The following is a 27,869-nucleotide window of genomic DNA, read 5'->3' as shown; positions in this document are numbered from 1 at the left end:
CATTTTTAAATCTAAAATACAGAAAAGATTTTTGGTATGAAGAATAAAGGACATTTATAAATATTCAATGATCTTAAGAGAAAAAACAATGAACAATAAATTGATGTACATCCCAATGGTAATATACAAAATTATCACTTCTGAAAATTTAAATTATTGGTGGAAAATTCAAAACACTGATAGTTTGTATCTACCAATAATAGAAGTGTGTTCTTGCTGTGTAGTTAGCTCTAGCCGCGCGTTTTTTGAGACAATAAAAATCTATGAATAAAATCCCCAAAGTTTTTAAGACAACGAATGTGATAACGAATTTATAAAACTTTGGGATAAGTATAGTTGGGAGACCCCCCCATGGGAGGACCCCCCCCTGGGAGACCCCCCCTAGGAGACCCACCCTAAGAGACCCCCCCCTGGGAGACCTCCCCCTGGGAGACCCCCCCCTAGGAGACTTCCTCCTGGGAGACCCCCCCCTGGGAGACCCCACCCTGGGAGACCCCCCCTGGGAGACCCCCCCCTGGGAGACCTCCCCCCCTCTATAAAAATATTACGTAGATTTAATTTAGAGAATAAGAAAGCTCAATTCTAATCTAATGTTATAGTTAAGGAAAAAAGGATTCCAATAATATAATTGTTGTTATGACGTCATACAAGCAGGTGCGTGCACGCCATATTTACCAGGGAAAGAATGAGGTGGGAATGGGGGTAAATATTTTCTCGTATTCATTCGAATCCAGTGGATAGGAACCGGTTCTTATCCATACGAAAAAACTATGTCTAGCATCGTATTATATCCAGCTTTCTACGAATATAAAATATACAATCATAGTTTTTTTTAGCCCCGAGGTACCGAAGGCACTGGCTTAAAAAAATGATTTTAATCTTATAATTGTACATTCTATATCCGCGGAAAGCTGTTTATAATACTATGCGAGAAATGACTATTTTCTTCCAACTTGTGTAAAAAAAGGAGAAAAGATTTTAAAATACAAAGATGTTTGTGAATGATTATAATTTGCTTTGACAATGTGTCTCCCTGACTATTTATTATAAGGACCGTCATACTGACATACTGTTATTATAGAGTAGATACGCTATAAGGAAAATTAGCGTTTATTTTCTGCTAAAATCTTTATGTCTAAATATATTACTAGTAGTTTTATACCAAGAGGGGTGCGGGCAGTTTTGCTTACTCCCTATATTAATTTTTTTGGGGCTCATTTTTCAAGAGACCATTTTTTATGACAGATTTTACCTTACCTTAAATTAACTTGAAGCTATATATATTGCTTCATGAAAAGTAGAACAAAATCGACATAGTGATTAGCGAGATCGTTCAGGACAGACAAACAGACACCATCCCCCCTTTTATATTACTTTAAGTTAATTTAAATATTGTGTAAAAATGTAATGATGAGAATGTAGTAAAACTTACTCTAGAGAATTTTAACCCTAAAGCTTTTAAGATTATCATAAGTTTCCATAGAAAATTTAATGTTTAGAAACATATTTAGGTATTTATATTCGTTTCCATTCAGACAGGTATAATCATTGTTAGTTGCAACTTCTATACAGCTGGTGTCTGTCTGCCAGTCACGTTGTCACTACGTCAGAGTAAGCTATGCAAATTGACTGTTTTGTGTGTTTGTAGCTATAGTTTTACTAGTGTTTGGACCTAAGTAGTCATGGAGAAGGACGAGACACTTTTGTATAGCCACTGGGGCTATCAAGCTCTACGCCCAAGTACATTATGCCCTGACCCGCTGTCTCAAGGGAGCTACTCTTTATTACCTCACCTTCGCCGAGTATGGCAGGTGTCCCATAAAAAGTCATCGTAATGAATGACGCTCTCCGCAGGGGAGCTTGGGATAAGGGTTATACAAATATTATGTACGTGACTATAAAGTATCCAACCCACTTAATAATCTCCCTTCTTACACAAATTGACTGTTGCTTTACTAGTTGTCATTCAATTTCTATTTTCTTTCAATCCTTAATTGCAGCTTATACTGATATCAATACTATAGAGGGTTATTGTTGCTGCGCTATTTATGGTAAAAATTGTGCTCGACCATCCATTCTGCTCATAAACATGCCAAAGAATTCACCACTTTTTAGAACAAAATCAATAATATAACTTTCTTGAATACTAAAATGAAACTTCTCTCATGATCTATGTAAATTGTGTTAAAATCTCTTTTAGAAACAATGATTTAGCTAGTAAAACTTTGGACAAAACTTTGACAAAATCAATTAGAAAATTCCTGCACCCCCACTCCCCCCCCCCCCCTCCCTAGCTAGCCAGAACCAGGTTCTGTGTATAATGTTTAAGTTTCAAGTGTTTATGATTTAATTATCCTCTACTTACATGGGACAAAGTAAATTTAGACCAAACGTAAGGATTTCTTTTCTTGACTTCTAAGACATTAAGTAATAATCATAACATATCTAGAATTATTCATTTTATCTATTCTATATAATTATTTGTATATGAATTTGTTTATGTTCATCAGTCCGTCTGTCTGATATATTGAGTTTCGCTTTCATGCTGTTACCATTCTTGTATGAGTGGTTCCTTGTCCATTTGTCGCTTATTAAATGTAAAGATTATATCTAAAGGAAAACATAAATAAAGATATTTCATTATGTTTTTATTCATGTTTTTAAAAACTTTTTCGGTACTTTTTAATCTTCTTTAATAGCAAAACTGCTCTAAAAAAAAGTTTATTCTATTTCTAATAATATATTAGCTAAAAAGTATCTCGTACTTTCTGAAACCGATTCCCTTACCCTTAGCCTTTTGGGGATGGTGGGGGAGGTAAGGTAAATAGCCTAAAACCACTCAAAGATATGTATAAAGCTCCCCTGAAAAGTACAACCAATTCATGCCAGTATTCTCTGAGATCTTTAGCTTCAGACAAGAAAACCGTACTACCGGATAATGTTAAATTGTTAAATAGCGAAGTTTTGATACAACTATATTTTTAAAAGCGAAGCTTTTCTATAATTAGGGTCGGTCCGTACGTCCGAACGTCCGTAACGGATAGCTTTTTTCGTTAATTTAGGCATGTTAGAATTTTCCTATCGATTTCAAACTTTGCATGGTGATTCCATTAGTAGTTGGGTACGATTTAGAAAGCGTAGCAACTCTATAATCATTACCAGAATGTCCGTACGTCCATTTTAAACATGTTGATTTTTTTACTTTTTTAATAACAAATTTTTTTGTGATCTAATTATCCGATTGATCTGATTTTTGGTATATTGATTCCTGGGACAACAAAGTATAATGTTATAAGCGAAGCAACTCACTCTATAATCAAGTCCTAAAAATGTATGTATTATCCTGTATCAAGCAGTTTTTCAACAAATTTACTTACAATTTTGCTTCGACTCTTATACATCTATATTATGAATATTCAGTTCTGACACTATATATATGTAAGTGTTAATGTCCGTTTGTCCTACCGTTCCAGTGCTTCGCTTTTATAGATGTTGCCATCCTTGTTTATTAACAGCTTCTCTAGTCTGTCCGTACGTCTGTAACGGCATATGCTTTAAAACATTAGACTCCTAAGATATAATTGATGATAATTCCTAAGATGAGTAGGCAAAAAGTATTCATAATGTTCCTTCCAATGCAGCACTCTCTTAATCTTAATGTCCGTTTGTATGAAAGTATGATATTTTCATTCTTGTTTAAATTTAGTCTTTTCTTTCTATTTGTTTTGATTTATTCCCTACGGATACGAACAATAGAATTAGAGATTTTACTTTTAACCATGTTAGATTATAAAGAATATTTAAATGACAAAATAGAGACGAACCCCAAACTGTCCCACTTTGAGAAAGACGATTCCAGTGACGTCATATACGTTTAGGGAAGGGGGGAAGAAAATCTCTTCCCTTTTCTCCAATCTCTTTTGAAAAGATTTTCTTCCCCCTTCCCTTTTTCTTTCCCGAAACGTATATGACGCCACTGGAATCGTCTTTCTCAAAGTGGGACAGTTTGGGGTTCGTCAAAATAGAAAGTAATTCTATTTTAATTCCTTCTTAAAACAAGCTTTTTACTACTAAAATTAAAGAAGTTATTAATCGCATCGTATTATAGACATTTTTAGTAATGTTAAATGAATAATTCCCAGTTTTGTTGGCTTCAAAGGACCATAGGCCCGGGTCGATTAAACAGACGGTTTCGTAGCCAAACTGGAAGAAAAAAACCATTCGAATTGTCAATTAAGGGCTTTGTTAAGGTCAAACTGATTTAATTCGTATTGATCATAGAAACAATAGTTATAACCCACTAAAGACACATTTCCAACATGAAAAAAGATTAGTTTATCCTCCATTAATAACTCCCTGTAAACAAAAAGACACTGCCTCAAGGATTTAAATCCAAACTCAAAAAAAGTTATTCTGATTTGGTGCTACATTTTACGTTGAACTAAAAAAAAACAGGCATTATTCTAAGGAATGATTATGACTTTATTATTTTAAATATGAGGGGGTAGGAGAGGATAAAGAATTAAATGGCTGCCATTATCCTTTTCCTTGTATCCTTTATTAGGATTAATATTATTTGATAAAATATGATTATAATAAAAATAGGTTATATAATTTTGTATATATTATTGTACAAGACAAAAATAAGTAAATGCAAATTTTAAGTTTACCCAGCCGACCTTATTTGAATTGAGACATTCAATTTCAAATGTTTTCTCTTTCTTTCTTTTTTCTCCCTTCCTCTCTCTTTCTAATTCTCTCTCTTTCTCTCTAAAATCCCAATATAATGTCAGAATTTGTGAATTTATTTATTTAGATGTGAATTGATTCTTCCTAGCAAACAAGATACAAATTTAATCCATCTCACAAATTTTATCAACAATATAAAATAAATAAATTTATCTAAAATGATAAGAAATTAATTTTTTCGTATGAAATTAGATAATGGGAACTTTATCATTTTACAAAAAGGTAATTAAGAGTGTGAAGTTACTTAAACAGCAATTTTTTTTTCACAGACAAGAAAGGAATAAAATGATCACATGCTTCTATATATTTGGTAGTCTATGATAAAATCATTAATATTTTACTCCATGTATGTAAGCCTATGTGAAATCAAGCTTATAGTACCAACAACAAAATTAATTCAAAAGCATCACTAAACTCATACATGATTTTCAGCTGTTGTTGGAGGTCAATAATAGTAGAATTGACGACCTGTCCCCCAAATATCATTTTAGATTTATTTTGCTTATTGGTTATACCTTATTCCTGGATAAAATCAATTATTTTCACTCTATATTTAGTCTATGGTAAAATCAAGTAAATTCTACTCTACTTTAGTTATTCTATGATTAAATCAATTATACTCTACTCTATATATGTTAGTCTATGGTAAAATCAAGTTAATTCTATTCTACTTAAGTTATTCTATGATTAAATCAATTATGCTCTACTCTATATATGTTAGTCTATTGTAAAATCAAGTTAATTCTACTCTACTTAAGTTATTCTATGATTAAATCAATGATATTCTACTCTATATATGTTAGTCTATGGTAAAATCAAGTTCATTCTATTCTACTTAAGTTATTCTATGATTAAATCAATTATGCTCTACTCTATATATGTTAGTCTATGGTAAAATCAACTATATTCTGTTAGGAATTTAAAGAATCTTTAAACATTCAAGGAGTGAGAAAAATATTCATAAAAAGAAGAACATGATTTGATACAAAATCTTATTTCTTGGGCATGTTTATAAAACCTTGATGGGGTGGTTCAAACTAGCAGTGTCCAAATTTTTAAAACAATGATTTTAACCTACATAAAGGGTGATTTCTTGTAATGTAAACATTTATGTTAAGTTTAGTAAAGTTGCTTTTTCATAACAATAAATGATGGCATTAATTAAATGAGACCATGTGAATTATACATTAGGATATATAAGTTGGAAGGAATTTTAATGTTAGAGGGAGATTTGAAATCTGCATCAAATTTTAAGGTTTTTTTTTTATAAAATTCGTTTTTTGTATAATTCTTTATCTAAAAGCGGAAATACAATTTAAGTTAATAAATTTTGACCAATAGGATAGGTGGATTGGAAACTACCTGCGCTCTAATTGGTTGAATGATGTACGACATCCAATCAGAGCGCAGATTTTTTAAATCCACCAATCACGGATGCCAAAATTAATTAACTTAATTTGTATTTCCGCTTTTAGATAAAGAATTATACAAAAAACGAATTTTATAAAAAATCCTTAAAATTTGATGCAGATTTCAAATCTCCTCCCTACATTAAAATTCCGGAAAACTTATATCTCTTAGTATGCATACCGATTTGATAGAAATTGTTTTTAGTTTCAGTAGCCCTTTCCCTGAAAACATTCCAATCATTTTATATCTTAAACTTCCACTGCCCTTGCCATCCCTGTTAAACGAAAAGTTGTATTGCATTGACATGAAATTTGGTTTATGTCGATTGCAATGCTTGCAATGAAAGTGATCATAGCTGACATAATAAAGTATTCTTACCATGGCATATTTTGGTCGCCAAAATGAATATACCCCTGAGAATGTTTGGTCACCTAGAGCCTTTATAGTGGGTCCTAAAGCACTACCATCTCAACTATTGCATATAACTAACCCTGTGTTTGCTTGACAATTTCTTATTATGTCCTATTATATATTTTGTACTCAGGCATACCCCCCCAAATCTTAATTTAGTTATGACACGGTTAAAGCAGAGATTCGAACACATCACCACATCGACCTATTATAATAAGTCATTGTAAGCGTTATCAATTTAAGTTTCATCCTTCAATAATTTGCCCAGAAAAACATTAAACATATATTGTAATGTCAATATAATAACAGAACAAAAGTTTTACAGGGCTTTCTTAACAAATACTTTACCTTTCTCGCATATATGTTTATATATGCCTTATATGTATATATATATATAGATATATATGCTATAGATATAACTTAAAAGTTTAAAATTCTGTACATTTTGTATTTTCTTTAAATATGGTTTTACGAACTTTTTAAATATTTAAACTATTTAATTTGTTTTTATTAATCAATTAAACACAAGGAGCGCTGCCATAATAAGCTGAAAGAAATGTATGGTAATATAACATTAAAGTATTAAACAGTAAAGACAAAGAAAACTTTTGACAAAATTTAACATGAAGATATGTACAAAATTAATTTTTGATAAATTCAATTATTAATCATCAACAAACAAGAAAATAATAGAGACGTACAAAAATAGAATCTACAATTTAATTAATTATAAGATATTATTTTGGGCCTTTTAGGTAAGATTAAAATAGAAATAGAAACATTACAAAGCATCAATTTAAGTTAATTAACAGAACAATAGACTTAGCATTCTGTTGGTGTAAAATTGTTGAAATTAATTCTCCAAACATGCTTGCAAACATACAACAACAAATTTACCCCACAAAGTCCCTTAATCAAATCAAGACAATTTGACATGAATAAACTGAATTAGATTTTAACTCCTCGTGGGGCATCTGTTTCTATTTTGAAGGTTAATCTAGAATCTTTTCCTAAGACTAACAGTAACAGTAAAAAGTAACAAGCCTTTTCACTCCACAGGGGGAGCATAGGCCACTGACAATTTGTCAGTGTTTCTGTAACAATGTGGATTTTTTATGGATATCGGATAGGGTTGTCAGTCATAAGCCCTATTATTGCAAAGCGTGTAAACCAACCCTTTGATTGCATGACCTTTGTCTGATAAGTCCTAACTGTGCATGGTAGTGAGTTGCGCCTGTTTTGGGCCAAGGCATTCCCCCTACTCTAACTATTTATGCCGTGCACCTGACATAGCAGCAGTAAGAACCATTTTTAACGTCTTTAGTTATGACACGGTGTTGGAAAAAGATTTGAACCTGTCACCTTCCCGATGACGAGCGGATGCGCTACGTGTTGAGCCACTGTCGCGGGTCCTAAGACTATCAAATAATATAAAAGGGCTGTTAAAATAATAAAAATAATTCTAAATAATGAAAAATTTTGTACTTTCAAATCTATTTAGAATTTTTTTTATTGAAATGCTCAATCCTTTTAATAAGGTCTAGCTTATAAAATAGGAGGTACCCAGCCGACAAATTTGCGAAATTTTCGCCAACTTTCGCAAATAGATTGCGAAAAAATGGCGAATTCGCGAAATATTTGCGATTATATGTTGCGAAAATTAGCGAAAGTTTGCAAAATCGCATATTTTGCGAAACCTTGCAAAATCACGACAAAACATGCAAAAAAAAATTTGCAAAAATGTGCGAAAATGCTTTTTTTTGGCGAATTTTTTTGGGTTGCTAAAATATACAAAATCGCAAAAAAAAAAATTAGATAAAAGTTGCAAATTCGCAATAAATCTTAAAATGTGCTAAAACTTGCTAATTCACTTAAAATGAAAACTTCCAAATTACCTATCTTGCTAATAATTGCTAATGATTGCAATTTAGCACTAATTAGATTTATTCCCAATCTTGCTAATTAGCAAGTTTTAGAAAATTTTGAGATATAGTGCGATTTTGCAACTTTTATCTTAGCTTTATATTTGCGATTTTGCATACTTTATCAACCCTAAAAATTTGCCAAAAAAATAACTTTTTCGCTTATTTTCTCCCTAATTTTTATAATTTATAATCTTGCTAATTAGCTAGTTTATCACATTTTGAGATTTAGTGCGATTTTGTATATTTTTGCCAAATTTTTCAAAATTCCCAATCTTAATTAGCAAGTTTAGCTTATGAGATTAAGTGCGATTTTGCATATTTTCGCCAATTTTTGAAAATTTTCAATCTTAAGCTAATTAGCAAGTTTAGCATATGAGATTAAGTGCGATTTTGCATATTTTTGCAAATTTTTGAAAATTTTTAAGCTAGCTAATTAGCAAGTTAAGCATATGAGATTTAGTGCGATTTTGCATATTTTTGCCAATTTTTTAATTTTCAATCTTGCTAATTAGCAAGTTTAGCATATGAGATTTTGTGCGATTTTGCATATTTTTGCCAATTTTTGAAAATTTTCAATCTTAAGCTAATTAGCAAGTTTAGCATATGAGATTAAGTGCGATTTTGCATATTTTTCAAATTTTTGAAAATTTTCAAGCTAGCTAATTAGCAAGTTAAGCATATGAGATTTAGTGCGATTTTGCATTTTTTGCCAATTTTTTTAATTTTCAATCTTGCTAATTAGCAAGTTTAGCATATGAGATTTTGTGCGATTTTGCATATTTTCGCCAATTTTTAAAAATTTTTAATCTTGCTAATTAGCAAGTTTAGCAAATGAGATTTAGTGCAATTTTGCATATTTTCGCCAATTTTTTAAAATTTTCAATCTTGCTAATTAGCAAGTTTAGCATATGAGATTTAGTGCAATTTTGCATATTTTCGCCAATTTTTAAATTTTGTTAAAAATTTTCAATCTTGTTAATTAGCAAGTTTAGCATATGAGATTTAGTGCAATTTTGCATATTTTCGCCAATTTTTTAAAATTTTCAATCTTGCTAATTAGCAAGTTTAGCAAATGAGATTTAGTGCAATTTTGCATATTTTCATCAATTTTTTAAAATTTTCAATCTTGCTAATTAGCAAGTTTAGCATATGAGATTTAGTGCAATTTTGCATATTTTCGCCAATTTTTTAAAATTCCCAATTTTGCTAATTAGCAAGTTTAGCATATGAGATTTAGTGTGATTTTGCATATTTTAGCCAAATTTTTTTAAGTTCCCAATTTCCCTAATTAGCAAGTTTAGCATATAAGATTTAGTGCAATTTTGCATATTTTCGCCAATTTTTTAAAATTTTCAATCTAGCTATTTAGCATACATATACATATATTAAAAACGCCTAAAAAAAAGTTTTCTAAAAAGTAAGAGACACCTAGCGGCAAATATTTGAACTATATAAAGTAAAAATTTGTTTAACTCTATTTTAAATGTGCAATGGAAAAGACAGCTCTCCACAATTTTATACAAAGGGAGGGAGGGGACATTGGGCTGTTTTTTACACTAGTCCCCAAAGTCTTAGTATTGTTCCTTGGCTTAACAACTTTAGGGACTTTATTGAATTTTCATTGGTTGTGTTATTAAGTTGAGTATTTAAACATTTCAATCACGAAAACTAATCTACAGAAGAGGTAATTTTGTGTGTCACCATTGAGGATATGCAAATCCATTTAGATTTTATTGAGAACATTTCCCGTTAGATAGACAATTGATGTTTTTTGGGTATTAATAGGGATGATGTGAATTGTCTTTCTTATATACCCATTATTTAGTTCAAAGATGAAAACGCACGAGCATTGTCGGTCAAATATGCGCACTAGACCAATAGCAGTTACATGAGGTGCATGTGAGAGCATATGAGCGGTCAAACTGGAAACGTAATAAACAGGGAGGGATTGGGGATTGGAATTTAAAATATGCTGCTACCCAAATTTTATAAAACGTTTGCTCATTTTGGTTGGCTTTTAAAAGTTGGATACTTTTCTAAAATTTATATAAATATTTATCTCAAACTAAATCAAATACAGGATGCCTAACATTTGAAAATTAAAAAAACAGTGGTGCTTCGCTGATAACTTTGTGTTTGTTCGTTAAGATCTCGGTAATCATTAAACTGATTAAGTAATTCATTTTAGGGAAGCTTCCACAGGTCCGTTTTTAAGCAATTTTAGTTTATCATCTTATCTTGTTTATCAACATTGGGAATGTATGTATATCAATTTATGATCCTCGGCCTCTCAGGGCTAATTAATTTTATCTTATAATTGTACATTATAATATCCGCGAAAAGCTGTTTATAATACGATGTTAGCTTATGAAATAAAATCTTTATGTTTTTTCTTCCAATATGTGAATAATATTCAAAAAGATGCATATTTTGTTTTATAAGTTGACCTCTAACTCATCAAAAAAAGTTGATTTTTAACTTTTACCTGTACAGAGACCACCTGGAGGCCTGGAGCTCCGGAAACTGGAGGACTATCCAAAAAATCTTAAAACTTGGGAAATTCATCATATAAGAATGATTTTACGTATGTAACATAAGTTGTGTATAGAGAGAGATAGTTGTGTATGTATATTTATATATTTTTAAAAGCGAAGCTTTTCTATAATTAGGGTAGGTCCGTACGTCCGTCCGTACGTCCGTCCGAGATAGATAGCTTTTATTCGTTAATTTAGGCAGGTTAGAATTGTCCTATCGATTTCAAATTTTGCATGATGATTCCTGTAGTAGTTAGGTACGATTTAGAAAGCGTAGCAACTCTATAATCATTACCAGAATGTCCGTACGTCCATTTTAAACATGTTGATTTTTCTACTTTTTTAACAACAAATTTTTATGTGATCTAGTTATCCGTTTGATCTGATTTTTTGTATATTGATTCATGGGACAACAAAGAACAATAGTATAAGCGAAGCAACTCTATAATCAAGTCCTAAAAATGTAAGTATGTCCAGAAACATTATCCCGTATTAAGCAGTTTTTGAACAAATTTACTTACAATTTTGCTTCGACTGTTTCGATTCTTTTATATTCTGATTATTCAGTTCAGACACTATACAAGTGTTAATGTCCGTTTGTCCTACCGTTTCAGTGCTTCGCTTTTATGGATGTTGTCATCCTTGTTAAAGAGCAATTGAAAATTTAATGCAAACTCAGGAATCTAAAGTGATAAGACATTGAATGACAAAATTACCCCTTATATTATCAAAATTAGTGGCTGAAACGTTTGAACACTTAACTTAATTAACCAACCAATCAAAATTCTCCAAAGAAAAAAAATATTACTATAAATATTATAAAACTTTGGGGACTAGTACATTAAACAGCCCATTGTCCCCTCTTTCTCTTCAAACTTTTCCAACAAATAATCTAATTGTTCATAAGGGGTAATTGTCAAAAAAAATCAATCTTTTATCTTTTATAAGAGCCGAGAAAATCACGTTTCCCCCAAACTAAGACAGACGGACATTTCAAATTATAGAGTAGCTTCGCTACTGATAAAAAAAACAATAAATATCAGAGAGAGAGAAAGGGGACAATGGTTATATTACACTGGTCCCCAAAGTTTTACAATAACGTTTTCTTATTGGTTGACTTAAAAACTTTGGGGACTTTAGTGAATTTTGATAAGTTGGTTTATTAAGTTGAGAGTTCAAACTTTTAAACCACAAATTTTTAATCTACAGAAGGGGTAATTTTGTATATCAATTTATCGGCCATTTTCCTATCCCTGTATAACATACACTTAATCATAGAATAGTTGCATTTATTCAATTGTTCATTAAAATTTTTCCAGTTTGGCTTAAAAACTGACTATTATCCCCTTGATTAGAACCGGTTCTATGTTCTGAAGCTTAAGATCTCAATAAATACTGAACCGATTGGGCTTTCTATTTTAGGTAAGCTTAATATTTGTCTTGTGATAGTTTTAGGCTATTTTATTTTAAGTCGTGGATTGGTTTTAGGCTATTCTATTTTAAGTCTTGGGAAGGTTTTAGGCTTTTTAACTCTCCCCTTTGAATACAGAGCCACTAGAAGCTAGGGGCGTAACCGCTAGTATTAAATAATGGATTATTATTACATGGATTTTACACAGGATTATCATGTTCTTTAATAAATTGAAACTATTAGCTGGCTAAAAGAACAAACGCTCTTATCCACCCACTTTACCCCACCCCTCCCCTCCTACTGGAAGAACAAACTAACAAATAAATGATATTCAAGTTAGTGAACCATTCAATGAAAATTCAATAAAAGTAACTTATATAGTTAAAAATTTTCTAAGTTGTACCTACGTACTACAGGAATCACCTTGCAAAGTTTTAAATCGATGGGAAAATTCTAACCTGCCTAAATTGACGAAAAATATGACAATTCTAACTACTTAAATCTATAATACAAAGTAGAACGATGTCTGTCTGTCCGTCTGAAGCTTAAGATCTCAGTAACCACTGAACCGTTTGGGCTCTACTCTTCAGAGAATATACCAACTGGTCCTGAGATGGTTTTAAGCTATTTTCTTGGGGGGTGGGACACCCCCACCGAATGAAAAATCAGGTTAATCAAACATCTTGGTGCAAAGCCCCTAGAGGCTTTATATCTATAATACAAAGTAGAACGATGTCTGTCTGTCCGTCTGTCCGTCTGACCGTCTGACCGTCTGTCCGTCCGTCTGTCTGTCTGTCTGTCCCTTAAGATCTCGGTAACCACTGAACCGATCGGATTCTACTCTTCAGGGTATCTACCTATTGGTCCTGTGGTGGTTTTAAGCTATTTTCTCGGGGGGTGGGACACCCTTAACCCCCCCAAAAACCAAAAAATCCCCCCCCCATTTTTTTTTTTTTTTTTTTTTTTTTTTTTTTGAAGGGCATTTCCATGGTCCTTTATGGTCTCTCGCAATAATTTTTTTTTATCACCTCTTAGGCAAAGCTCCTAGAGGCTAGGGGCGAAGCCGCTAGTATCCTATATAAAGTAGTAAGCGTTTTTTGTCTGTCCCGAAGGATCTCGCTAACCGCTAAACTGATATTGTTCCCCTTTACAGTGAAGCTTCTTATAGGTCCTGGTAAGGTTTTAAACTATTTTTGGAGAGGGTGTCTTCACTTCCCTCCTCCCAAAAAAAAGAAAATAGGTTGAAATCTTTTTTTTCATCAAATCCTAAAAGGAATAGATTATTTCATCGTTAGATGGTTGTCCGCGGATAGTAAAATGAAAACTTGTAAGATTAACTCCAGTGTTATTGATTTTATTTTACCCTATGCGGAAAAGTGTTTATTGTGATACATGACCCAAGAACCGGTTCTAATCCAGCACAAATTTATCAGATTCAATACCATACCGGTTAAATTTTTGTCTGTTCTTGTATATGGAAATTTACGGATAATTAAAATTGACATTGAATTTGAAATTCACTTAATATAAGGTGTAGAAAACAGGGATCTAAAGGGATAGGACAATGGCAAATGAATTCATGTACATCCTCAATGATGACACACAAAATTACCCCTTCTGTAGATTAGAATTAGTGATTGAAATGTCTGAACACTTAACTTATTAAGGCAACCAATAAAAGTTCAATAAAAGTCCCCAAAGTTGTAAATCCAACGAAAAATACTAAGACTTTGGGGACTAGTGTAAAAAACAATGTCCGCTCCCTCCCTGTGTATAAAATTGTGGCGAGTTGCTTTTATATTTTTTCAATTTGCCATTTACATTGGATTTCAACAAATGTATACTTCATATAGTTTTAATTTTTGCCGCTAGATGTCTCTAACATTTTAGAAAATCATAATTTTTTTTGGTATTTTTGATATAAGTATGGTTGTTTAAAAATTAAATAAGTATATCATATTTATAATAATTTTCTTTTTCATTTTTTTCCGGTATTTTGAAATTTTTTGTAAGAAAGAATAACAAAATCTGAACAACAGACAACAGTATACAAAATTTGAACATTTTCAGCATACGATGGAAAGTATTATAGCCTTTATCACCTAAGAATAAGTATATGAGATTCTCAATACTTAACTTCTGAACCAGAGGTTAAAGTTAAGCATATCTCAAGTAAAGTAATATGAATCCGCCAAAATTTGCAAGGAAGATTAGAAAAACATTGGCGAATTTGCAATACTTCTTGAGCCAGAGCTTACAATGTTTAGTTGAAATATGACGTAAAATTTTGTGAAAAATCTGCAAATAAACATACGGATCCGCTGGGTAGATTAGGAGAATGACTGCTAATTTGCAATGATACGTAAGCTAGAGCTATAATAATAGCCGCGAAAATAAATAGACAAAATTCGCGAATTAGCAAGAATTTGGAGGGAATAAAATAGAGAAAAGCCGCAAATTCGCAATGATTTTGAGGAAAAAAGAGAATAGCCGCAAAAATAAAAAGATAAAAGTCGCGAATTTGCAAGAATTTTTAGGAAAAATATAGAGAATATCCCCGAATTTGCAAGGATTTCTTGAAAAAAAGCCGCGAATTCGCTAGTTTTATCTGCGATTTTTTTGCGATTTATAAAAGGCGAATTTATTAAAGGTGATGACAAAGAATCGCAAATATTTTGCGAAAAATGCTAATTCGCGAATTTTCTCTATTTTTTTTCGCTAAAAATTAGCGAATTTGCATATTTTCGTTCTCTCAAAAATCTAATTAACACAGTCGCAATTATTAGCAACTTTTAGCTTGCTAATTCACAATTTTTAGCAACTTTTAGCTTGCTAATTCGCAATTTTTAGCCTTTACATTACGCAAAATTTTCGCGAATTCGAAATTTTTCGCAAAAAATACAAAAATTTTGCTAAAAACTGCTAATTCGGCTTTAATCCCTTGCTAAAGTTCGCGATTTTGCCTGGCGAAATCGCAAATTTGTCCGCTGGGTATCTTTTGATTTGTTTTGTTTTGTCTTATTACACTAAGGGATGGTGTGAATCAACACAAGAATTAATCAAGCTAATGTTGACGAACAAAACCATGGCCTGGTTTCAAAGTTGTGTTACACTAGTTAAATCACAGCATAATTACACCATGGCCTGGTTTCAAAGAAGTGTTACATTAGTAAAATCACAGTATAACAACACTATTATCAATGAAACTTAATATATTGTGCTTTTGTGATTTAACCCTTACAGATCGGGGGGGGGGGGGGGCTCCAAGAGCCCCCCCTCTAGTTTTTTCAATCTCATTTTTTTTGTAGGTAAGATGGAGAGCTGTAACTTCATGACTTTTTAAGTTTAGTAATTATACGTCGACAAGAGTTGATTTTATAAGGATATCTGTTCTGTGTCGGTTGTGGTGTCCGGTCAAAGTCGGTTGGGTAGCAATTTCTACATTATGACTTTTGTGTATAAGGTAGAAACCTAAAATTTTTTTGGTGAATACTTAGATATCAATGACCTTCTGAGAAAAGTGGTGTTATGACCGTTTGACCGCTCCCTGACCGACTTTATGACCGATTTTTGTCCGGCTTTTACTACAGACATATATCATGAATATCGTGGCTTCTATTACAGCTAGAGACCTATATTTTTTTTGGTAAATCTTTGAGAAATAATAAACAGATAAAAATATTAATTTGCGCCGCCAACCGCCGTTTTACCACAGTTTTACCGCCGTAACCGCCGAAAATGGCGGTTTCCGTATTTGCCGTTTTTCGGCGATGATCAGAAAAAGTAATTTTTTTGTTATGAAAAATAAAAGTTTGTCCTAAAATTTGGTCATCCTAGCTGCAAAATTGGCCGCTCTACAGCTGTTTTAAAATTTAGCGGCTGGCCGCTAAAAGGCGGCTAAGGAGCGGTCTGACTGCTATGACTAGAAAAAGTAATTTTCTCTAAAAATACACACAAACCACCAGAAAAAATTTTTACGTCTTTATCTGTACCAGAAGCTGAGATAGAGGGGGGGGCTCTTGGAGCCCCCCCCCGCCCCGATCTATTAAGGTGGGAATTGGGGCCCGATCTGTAAGGGTTAAATAATATTATACACCATCCCCAGTTTAAATAAACTAAACTAGCAGGCTGAAGGAAGTTAAGGCAGAAAGGGATAGTACATGTTCAATCAAAGTAACAATTGAATAAGTCACAAAGTTTATACACAAAAAAAATCAACTAAAAATTTTATAACAAAACAATAACAAATATGCATAAAGATAACAGGGCAAATTAAAATTTAACATAGTAAAGGACACTAAGATTGTAATGATCATTAATAAACAAATGGATGTAGAATATACGTGGATAACTTAACAGGAGAAAAATTGTCGTCAATTTAGGTTGCAAGTTTCTCCTGCATTTATTGGTCGGGCCGTTTATCCAGTAGGAGGAAAGAGGACGAGGTAAAGGAGTGGTTTTATCCTGCTACAGAGTTCATTTTATTATAGAACATGAAAATCCGGTGTAAGATCCAAGTAGTACGTTATACATCCATTAATAAACAGTAAAATAAAATAACATGATGACATAAAAGAAATGAACACCCAACTGTTTTTACAAGTGAAAGATTGAAATCAGACAGATGAGGGAACTATATGAGGCAGATGTGTAGACTTTTATAAACATTTATATACCTGAACACCCAAAACTTCTTGATTATTTTACTTGAAAACTAATTTCCCAACAATTTTTGGTTGTAATGAAGACTTGCCAAATAAATTCCCTTGGGCTCAATAAATGCTCTTTAAACCAGGCAGGCCAATTTTTGTCTGTTTATCATATTTATCAGGAATTATTTAATATTTTGAAAATGATTGTATATGTAATTATTTTTAAATGTTTGGATCAATAATGTGCTTAATTATAAGGTTTAAAAGTATTTATAAATCATAAAATTTGAAATTGAATCATCAACCTTTAAGAATTATTTAGCAATAGTTGTACCTTGCATATTTAATTTGAAGGCAAAAGGGGATAGCTTATGATAGCTTACTTTTTTAGGATTTAGGATTTGTTAATTAGTTTTATCAGCAAATTTTTTTTGAAGGAGATCAAAAGTACATAAATTACATTTATACAATTCATAATTTTATAAAATGCATTATTTTCCACTAGTGTCATTTAGGTTTAAAGCATGTAACATATTTATCAAACTCTTAATAAATAAATTACAAATCTGATTACAAAAAAATGCATTAAAAAATACTCTGCATTGTTACAGAAATGGTATAGAGAAAAAAGTAATCAAAAAAACTGTTTATTTGGATGCACACTGTGTAAAAATGTGTACTCTTTAAATTGGTTTTTAAATGAGGCAGGAAAAAAAGAGGATAATATGTCATGGATTTTAATTCTCAAAAACACATTATATTGAAAATAATGAATTTATAGAAAAGTATTGCAAGGTAAAGAAATCTTATAATCCTTTTTTACCATATCTAATTTTAAATATATTGGACAGAAACCTTCCCCAGACCAAGGCATTTTCATATTTAGAAAAAAGTCAAATACATTTATTCTCTTCATTGATCTATTGGAGCTCAGAATTCAGTATCTTTTACCCTTTTTAATGATATGTTGTGGGAGAATTGAAATATCATTAATTGTTTTTAAAGCAGTTTGTACTATCATCTTTAAACTTGATAAATTTGATACTTAATCTTACATGAGCTCAAATAGAATCCACTATTGTAATACAATGTATGCATAGAAAATATTTTTTAAAAATAAAAATATATTTAACATATTCTGTTTAGGTTCAGATTATTGCATCAAGTAACCATGTTGGATATACAAAGAAATTTTTTGATTGAAAGTTTCAAGGCTGTTTATAGTCAAACATCCATCTGCTTAGATACATCCTATCATTTTTTTAATCTGAAGCTTAAGATTTCATTAATTACTAAACTGATCGAGTTCTCCTTTACAGAGAGTCTTCACATAAGCAATGGAATGGTTTTAGGTTTTAGATTTAATCCTTGAAACCTAATCCTAAACCAGAATAATGCAAATTGCTAGATAATAGTTATTTCTCGCATCGTATTATAAACGGCTTTCCGCGGATATAGAATGTACAATTATGAGATTAAAACTAGTTTTTTTAGCCCGCATGTGCCGAAGGCACCGGCTAAAAAAACTGGTTTTAATCTTATGATTGTACATTTTTATATTCATAGAAAGCTGGATATAATACGATGCTAGACATAGTTTTTTCGTATGGATGAGAACCGGTTCCTATCCACCAGATTTGAATGAATAAGAGGAAAGTCCCAATGGCAATACATGAATAGTTATTTCTCGCAGCTTTCCACGGATATAAAATGTACACTTATAAGATTAAAACCAGTCTTTTTAGACCCGAGATGCCGAAGGCACGGACTAAAACACTAGTTTTAATTTCATGATTATATTTGTAGAAAACAGGATATAGTAAGATGCTATACATAGTTTTTTCATATGGATAAGAACCGGTTTGGAATGAATACGAGGAAAAAACTATCTTCTTTCTCATAAACTTTAAATTTACATTACCTCATATTTCCTGAAACCACAAATCATAGCACCATGTGGTCTTAACTATTAATACACCAAATAAAAGTATTTAAATTTTATCTTACTGTCATTTAACTATTTAAGAAAAATACGTGACTTCAATACTAAGATTAAAGACAATTTTTTGACTTATAAACTCACCCTCTTACAAGCCAAGCTGTGACTTTTAGACAAAAAAAATGAAATCAAAGAATAATTTAAAAAAAAAAAAAAAAAAAAATATATAATGACTGATTGAGAGATCTACCAAAATTTTGAATATTAATGCTTTGAATGATATAATTATTCTCAAAACTTATGCGGCCAAAAACGTGACGTCATAAAAATGAGGGAGATGGGAGAAAAAGTGGGAAAGAAAACTCTTTTTATGACGTCACCTGGTTGTTTTTAGAGTGACTTTCTCCCCCAACCTAAATTTAAATAGAATTTCTAAGTATTGATGACATGAATTAGATTTTCTAGATTTTTTTCCTTTACATTTGCTAGATGTTAATAGCTCTTTAATGCATAATTTTACACATCATAGCTTGAAGGAAGATTTATTTATCATCCATTTTCTTATCCATGCATGTATGGATGTGTGTGTTACTGTGCTACTGCGGCAGTATTCATTTTTAATATATTTCCACTAACTACAGACAAACCTTACATTAATAATTCATTATCAAACCCTTACATAGATAGTGAGATACTTAAGATGGATAGATTAGCTTGATAGATAGATAGATTAGCTGGATAGATGGATAGAATAGCTGGATAGATGGATAGATTAGCTGGATTGATGGATAGATTAGCTGGAAAGATGGATAGATTAGCTGGATAGATGGATAGATTAGCTGGATATATGGATAGATTAGCTAGATAGATGGATAGATTAGCTAGATAGATGGATAGATTAGCTGGATATATGGATAGATTAGCTAGATAGATGGATATATTAGCTGGATAGATGGATAGATTAGCTGGATAGATTCATAGACGTCCAAGGGGGGGGGGTAATGGGGCGATTACCCCCCCCAAACAATTTTTGGGGGGTAAATACCCCCCCCAAAATAAAACATCTCTAATAAAAAAAAATTTTGCGCGCTATGCGCGCATTTTTAAAACTAAATATTTAATCAAATTTAAATTACCCCCCCCCAAAATTTTACCCCTAGGGTAAATTTTGGGGGGGGGGTAAACTGAATTTACTCCCCCCAACAGACTTCAGGGGGGGTAATTACCCCCCCAATCAAATTTTACCCCCGGGGTAAAAATTTTGGGGGGGGTAAAAAAAAATTTCGGCGAGCTACGCGCGCCATTTTACCCCCCCCCCCCCAAAATACGAATTACCCCCCTCCTTAAAATTTTTTACCCCCCCCTCAAAAAAAAAGCTTGGACGTCTATGGGTAGATTAGCTGGATAGATGGATAGATTAGCTGGATAGATGGATAGATTAGCTGGATAGATGGATATATTAGCTAGATAGATGGATAGATTAGCTAGTTAGATAGATACATTTGCTGGATAGATGGATAGATTAGCTGGATAGATGGATTGATAGGAGAATACATTTTTAAATAGATTAAAATGATTAATAAACGAAAGATAATACAATAGATAAATACATATATTTGAACCCTCAGATAGAAAGATATATAGGTAGCTAGACACATTACATTAGTAGGATAGATAGATATAAATGGATATATTATTACTTGGATCTTACACCAAATTTTTATGTTCTCTAATAAAGTGAAACTTGCAGCGGGATAAAATAACGATCCTCCTTTACCCCATCCTTTCCCCTCCTACAGTGATCGAACTGACCAATAAACGAGTTCTATGTTAGCATGCTAAATTGACGACAATTTTTTCCCTGTCATAATATCCACCTATATCCTACTTCAGTTGATAGAATGATAAAAATAGATGGTGAGATAGATAGATAATAAGGATAATCTTGATTAAGGGCGAAAAATTATTGTTAAGTGTTATGTTCCATTATGTTAAATCCGTTTGGACTTTTATTTTACTTTTAATAAAATTATTTTCAGACAAAATAGTGACAAAATGAGCATAAAATGTTATTTTCAAACACAAGCATAAAAAAGATCATAAAATCTTATGATTTAGTGATAGTTAAAACCTAAAAATGTGAACAGTTTTAAAGAAATAGGTTTGTTTTCTTCTTAAAGGTAGGATGTTTGATTTTAAAAGCAAAACTACTCTAAACTTTCTATCTGTCAATATTCTATGGTCAATGCAAGCATACTATCCTATATACTTATCTATAATATGAAGTAAGGTTGGGCCGGATATCCGGCCATTTTCAATATCCGACCGGCTACCGGATATTGAAACTATCCCGCTTGATGTAATGTCAATGTAATCTTTTATATTATACAACAAAAATCCCTACATTTTCAATTTTAAATGGCTGTAATTTTCAAATTTTTTTTAGAAATCTCAAAAAATAATTTTGGCGACAGCAGCTGTACTTGGCAGCTGCCAGCCGCGGCAATATAATAAAACATGAGATTATGAGGAATTCTGTTTTGTTACTTAAATATTCGGTTATCCGGAATTGACCGGATATCTGACATTTAAAACCAGCCGGATATCCGGCCAAATATGTATCCAGCCCAACCCTAATATGAAGTAAATCGATATCTGTTCGGATAAAGCTTAATTTTCGATTTGGTCCTCCTTTCAGTGACACAAAGGTTCTTGGCTATTTTCTTGGGTGATGAGACAACCCATTTCCCAAATAAATGAGGCTAAATGAGTTTTTAAAACTAAAAAGTACTAAATCCTTATGTTTAATAAATCCAATGGGCTAACGGAGCCGTCATTATTATACAATACAGGAAACTTGTTCTTTACAAGATACAACTTTAGTAACGATGGTCTTTCTCAAATTTAGCTCGATAATTTTTAGCTCTCGGACAATGTTTAGTTAAATATGTTTCATAAGATTAGTACAGGAAAAGCTAAACTGATTAAAAAATACAGATTAGCAGTTCAAGTAAATTATTTCAATTATCGTACTAGTGGCTGCGCCCCTCTCAGTGGAGCGCACAGCAATTCCACTGGAAAATGTGAAACCTTGGAAAGGGGGGGGGGGGGAGTTGGGCAGTCCTCCCCTGTTTCATCTTGTTCTAGAGCAATGTTTACTACCCCCTTTCGAATGCAACTGGCCCCTAGTAAATAAAGACTTTGTACTAGAAGGGGAGCTTAGGGAACAGAAAGAATGTCTATAATCATCCCAAATAATAAAAAGACAGCTTAAAACCATCTCGGGTTTATTTGGATCTTATCCAAGATAAAGATTTTAAAAAAAATTTCCATAAACCTGAACAATGACTTCTATTTATTACTTGTAACTTTATTAACACGCTTTAAATTAGTGAGCAAAAATCATTGACGCACTTTTTGAGTTTAACCCTATGATGCTTGATAATAAAGGCTATTATTATTATACTCACCTAAAACTTTTTCCTTTCAACTATGTTGCTGAATTTATTAATAGTCTATACAAATCAGGGGGGGGGGGGAGAGAACAAGGGCGGCTCAATCAATCTATAAACCTTTCCTTCTCCTATATATTTACTACTAGCGGCTTCGCCCTTAGCCTCTAGGGGCTTTGCCCCAATAGGTAATTAAAAAAAATATAAAAAAGTACTACTGGTGCAGCCTGTAGTTTTATGTGAACTAACTTCCCAATAAACAAAAAAATGGGGGGGTATTTTTGTTTTTGGGGGGTTGGGGGTGTACCCACCCCCCAAGAAAATAGCTTCAAACCACCACAGGACCTATAAGTATAGACCCTGAAGAGTAGAATCCGATCGGTTCAGTGGTTACCGAGATCTTTAGGGACGGACAGACAAACGGACAGACGGACAGACATCAAGCTACTTTGTATTATAGATAAACCAAATGCAGGATTACGTAGGTGTTAATAAATTAATTGTCCATTGTCTTATCCCTGTTTTCCTAGTTTTTATATATGTACATACAATGTTTGATGAAAATTTAACCTTGTCCTAATTGGACCTAACTTTAAAGATCTGCAGGGTTTTAGCATAAAAACACTAATAGTTGACTAAAATCTAAAAATTCGATGAACTACCAGCGTCTACGCTATTTTTTTATAATGGATTAACCTTTTTTTGTGGTGTTTGGAGGGGGGGGGGGGGGTGGTTGTGGTCAATAGCCAGAAATCAAAATTACAACTTTATCGGATAAGACACTATACAGATGTTTTGCTGAAAAAGCTTTAAGAGGCTGAATTGGGAAGGTTAATATAGACTAGTAGTTGGCTAAAACATTTAAGAATCTTCACTGTGAAACACAACCCAATTGGTCAAGCCATTATAGAGCTCTTAAACTTTAGATACACGATCCTTACTACTTTATAAGTACTGCTACTGTGAGACAAGAGTTTTTTTTATTGCTGCGCTTCATATAAATATGATTGTCCTTTTTCCCCAAGTACTAGACAGCCCTACCGCCAATTATTACTTTTTGTACACTATGCCATGGTAAATAGTAAGATTAACACAGTTAAGTTTACTTTTTTTTTATAATTGTACATAAAGTTTCAATCATTTTTACTGGGTTAATATAAGGAAACATCACAGAACAAATTCGATTGAAAATCTTTACAATTTTTTTTAAGTGGGGTGGGGGGGGGGGGTTCTAACCCCTCTCCCCCTCCTCTAATTCTTATATTGCGCATGGTTCAAACCCTTGACGTATTTGAGATATTTCAAACACCTTAAACTTTGTCTAAAAGTATTTCATTTTTTATGGCTCTTTTAATTTGCAACTACAAATCAATACAAATATTTAACATACAGAGGTGAATTCTTAAAAAACTTTTGCCTAACTAAAATTAGTTTGCCCCACTAAAATCAGTGAGGCTCGCTAAAAATTTAGAGGGGATAATTTTGCCTCACTAAAATTTTTTGAGGCAAACTGATTTTAATGAGGCAAAAGTTTTTTAAGAATTCACCTCAGGTTTAACAAAATAGGAAATTGCTACATATAACAATAAAATCTGGGGGAAATAATAAAAATAATAACTTCTTTTTTGTGATTGATAATATGACCAAAAAGTCAATAGTTATTACAATATAAATATTTTTTCTAAAATTTTCTTTTTGAAACGTTTAAGCACAAATGCTTATCCATATTTTAAAAAAAACAATTTATAGCTGTTCCACGTTTATGATGTATGATATGATCGTCTGTATATCCTATTATACCTATAAAGCAGTAAGATTTTTTGTCATACATATTTAAGTCTTCGGTTGGTTTTAAGCTATTTTTCTAGCCCCATTTCTCGGGCCATTCTAACACATAGCACCTAGACGCTAGGGGCTGTACGTTAATCCTCAATGAATAGCCAGTATATATAAGCATATTGAGATTGTAATATAGAATAAACCTCGGATTCCTGTGACGTTGAGGTATAATCATAAAGGCATCATAACTTTATCATAATTATAAAAATATTGCTACGTTTATTTTAAACATTAGACATCTCTATAAATATATATACCTAACTTTAAATTCAAAGCACATATTAACATCGATTTCTTAAAAAAAGACTCCCAATAAAAAGTTCCTCTATATATGTATAAAAAACTCTTTTTCTAAAAATACTTGTTTGTCATATTGGTTGAGCTCATTTTTAATGGATATTATTAACATTCTTGTGAAGAAATGGTTATTTAATGTAGCATAATACATAAATTATGCAAGGGATAAATCTTGTTTATTACTTAATGATAATATATGCTAAATTTACCTCCATATTTTCCTTGTCAGTTTTTTTTTGGCAGAGTGGATTTTCAGGGGCCTTCCTCTAAGGGCTTCCTAGTTTACCGAACGGACACACGAACAGCATTCTACTTTTATTATAGACTAGCGGCTTCGCCCCTAGCCTCTAGGGACTTTGCCCCAAGAGGTATAATTACATCTTTTATAGCCTACCCAGCCGAAAAAATGTGAATGGATTGCAAGTTTTCGTGGAAAATTGCAAAATTCATAAAAATGAAGTAACTTTTGAGACGATTTTTTTTGGGGGGTGTTGGGGGTGTCCCACCCCCCCAAGAAAATAGCCTAAAACCACCACAGGACCAGTAGGTATGTTCCCTGAAGAGTAGAATTCGATCGGTTCAATGGTTACCTAGATCTTAAGGGACAGACGGACGGACGGACAGACAGCATTATACATTTATCATAGATTACAAGTTAAAACGGAGCTAAATGTTAGGTGCAGAGTAGAGCCGCATGGTTAGAGCCCTTCGCAGGGACTAGGCATAAAGACAATTTTGAAAATTGAAATATTTCACATTAACTTTTGCGCTTACAAATCCAGACTTTGAAGAAACTTTAAGGACATGCAGAAAACTTATTGCTTAACTACTCAAAGACATAATTAATCATGTAAATATTAGATTATAGTAGTTATATGTTCTTAAAGTCTACATATAATTTTGTAACTGAACAAAATGATAGTGCTTTTTTTTAGAAAAGTGGTAATCAAATCCTTATAATCAACTAAAAGAATCTCTGTCTGTCTATCTGTTTGTACTGAAATATCTCGCTAACCGCTGAACCGATATGGTTCTCCCTAACAGTGTAGCTTGTTTTAGGTCCTGGGAAGTTATTTGTGGGGAGGGTAACACCACCCTCCTAAGAAATATCGCCAAAAATAAATTTAACTATAACGCACCGCCTAGCAGATATTTTTGTTTAACAGCTAATCTGAACATACATTAAAAAGAAAACATAAAATGTTACATATTATATGTATATCTAATTAAATGCCTCCGCTAATTTGATAAATAAGTTAGCTAATTCTTAAAAACTATTCATATCCTCTCAGATCCTAATATTTACTTTCAACAAACTTTTTCCTCATGTAAAAAAATCGACTAACATTCACAAGAATGACAACATCCATTCCAGTAAAGCCTAACAAATTTGACAAACGAGCATACATAAATATATAAAAAAACGGAGTATTATCTAAAGGACTGAGATTGAAATAATATGTTAATCTGTCACAAAATTGCTTAAATACTGGATTCATAATGTTGTTTATGTTTTTGTTGATATTATTCTTGAGAGCCCAAACATAGGTTTACTGGACTTTGATCATCAGTTTTTATTGGCTAAACATTCGGCAACTTTTTTCTTGAATGATGACAATTTAGGCAGCATTTCTATATCATTTGGCAGTTCGTTCCATTTCTTTGCAGCTCTGAAATGTGGATGTACTTTCATTTTTTGATGGGATTTTAGAGATGCTTTTCTTATTGGGGTAAGCTTAGGAATCACTAGTCGAATAATGCATGTTATAGGATGATTATATCATGAAGAAATTATTTTTAAGGAAGTTGAAGAATTAAATGTTAAATATATTATAATTTCTGGTAACACAACAAATAGAACATACAACAGACCCTACTCGTAGAAAAACTTCGAATTTAAAAACAGAACAAAATTTTGCGTTCCATTCAATGACTAAGGCAGCTTGAAACAAGAATAACAACATCAATAAAAGGAGAGCTGAAACCAACTCAGACAGAATTAACTGTAGAAAAAAGCTTACACAAAAACATGCTTAATCTAAATCGTCCCAAGAATATCAATTTCAAAAATTGAATTAATAGGATAAAATTTTTATTTCAAAATAGCTGTCGATAAATCTTAATAACAACATAGTTAAAAGTGTCATGTGTTGCGTCATAAGAAAATAAATAAATCCATCATTTTTTTTTATTGGTTTTCTTTCCCACTTCTCCTCTAATCCTTCCTTTTTAGACTTATTTTTTTGACGTCATACATGACACTTTCCGTATCTCAGAAAACAAGTATGATTTTACCCTTCGATTTTGGCATATCCACCTCTCCCCCCCCCCCCTAGTTAATAGAAGCTAAGCTACTAAAATGTTACAAAAAAAACACGAAAAACGCCCAATGGACCATCAATATAAATAGAGATGCTACGAATCTGAAAAAAAAGGCAAAAAACATAAACTTAACTTGATTTTGTGTATATATAACTGCTAATGAAGGATTCAAAGTGAGTATGTATGTCTGTTTGTGTGTGTGGTGTGTGTCTGTCCGTCTGTGTATGTGTGTCTGTCTGTCTGTGAATGTCTGTAATGTTTACAAATCTATCAGGAGCAGAATATCTAAAAGTCTGGATTTACCAGGGGGGAGGGAGGGAACAATGGCATATCAATTAATATATCTAAATAAATTTACCTTCAAGCAATGACAGAATTTCTCGCTGAGAATTTTTGAGGAATAAATGCTTACAGCCTATTGTCCCATTCCTGTATTCCTTTGATTTAAAGAGATTTATTCTGTATCTGCTATGTTGAGAAACAAACATATTCAAACTAAAAGTCATAACAACAATATAAGTTCTTTTTCTCAACAAAATAAGTTATTTATCGCTTCGTATAATAGACAGCTTTCCAGTAAATAGTAAAATTTTCTCTAATACGTTATAATACATGCTTTTTCAGTATGAATTACAACCAGTTCTAATCAGCGGATATGAATCGGTTTCGAAGCCATACTGGAATAGTTATTTATCGCATCGCATTATAAACAGTTTTCCGCGGATATAATGATGTACGATTATAAGATTAAAACCAGTTTTGTTAGCCCCTAGATGCCGAAGGCACGGGCTAAAACACTGGTTTTAATCTTATGATTGTGCATTTTTATATTCGTAGAAAACTGGATATAATTTTTTAATATGGATTAGAACCAGTTCTAATCAGCGGATATTAATCAGTTTCGAAGCCATACTGGAAAAGTATATAT

At 32.2% G+C, this 27,869-nt stretch overlaps 1 protein-coding gene across 1 annotated transcript in view; it reads left to right on the top strand.

Moving 5' to 3' along the window:
• Positions 1-21,074: 21,074 nt before the first annotated feature.
• The window catches only part of LOC145320187 (uncharacterized), a 76,506-nt gene continuing 69,711 nt past the window's right edge, over positions 21,075-27,869 (top strand). Inside the window, exon 1 of the mRNA XM_080162627.1 lies at positions 21,075-21,211. The gene's annotated coding sequence lies outside the window, so the exon portion shown is untranslated. The remainder of the gene's footprint in view (positions 21,212-27,869) is intronic.

This window comes from Acartia tonsa, chromosome 5 (assembly GCF_053477335.1).
Source record: "Acartia tonsa isolate MP-2025a chromosome 5, ASM5347733v1, whole genome shotgun sequence".
Taxonomy (NCBI): domain Eukaryota; kingdom Metazoa; phylum Arthropoda; class Copepoda; order Calanoida; family Acartiidae; genus Acartia; species Acartia tonsa.
The sequence above is the reverse complement of the archived record's forward strand: the minus strand, read 5'-3'. Positions and strand labels throughout refer to the sequence as shown.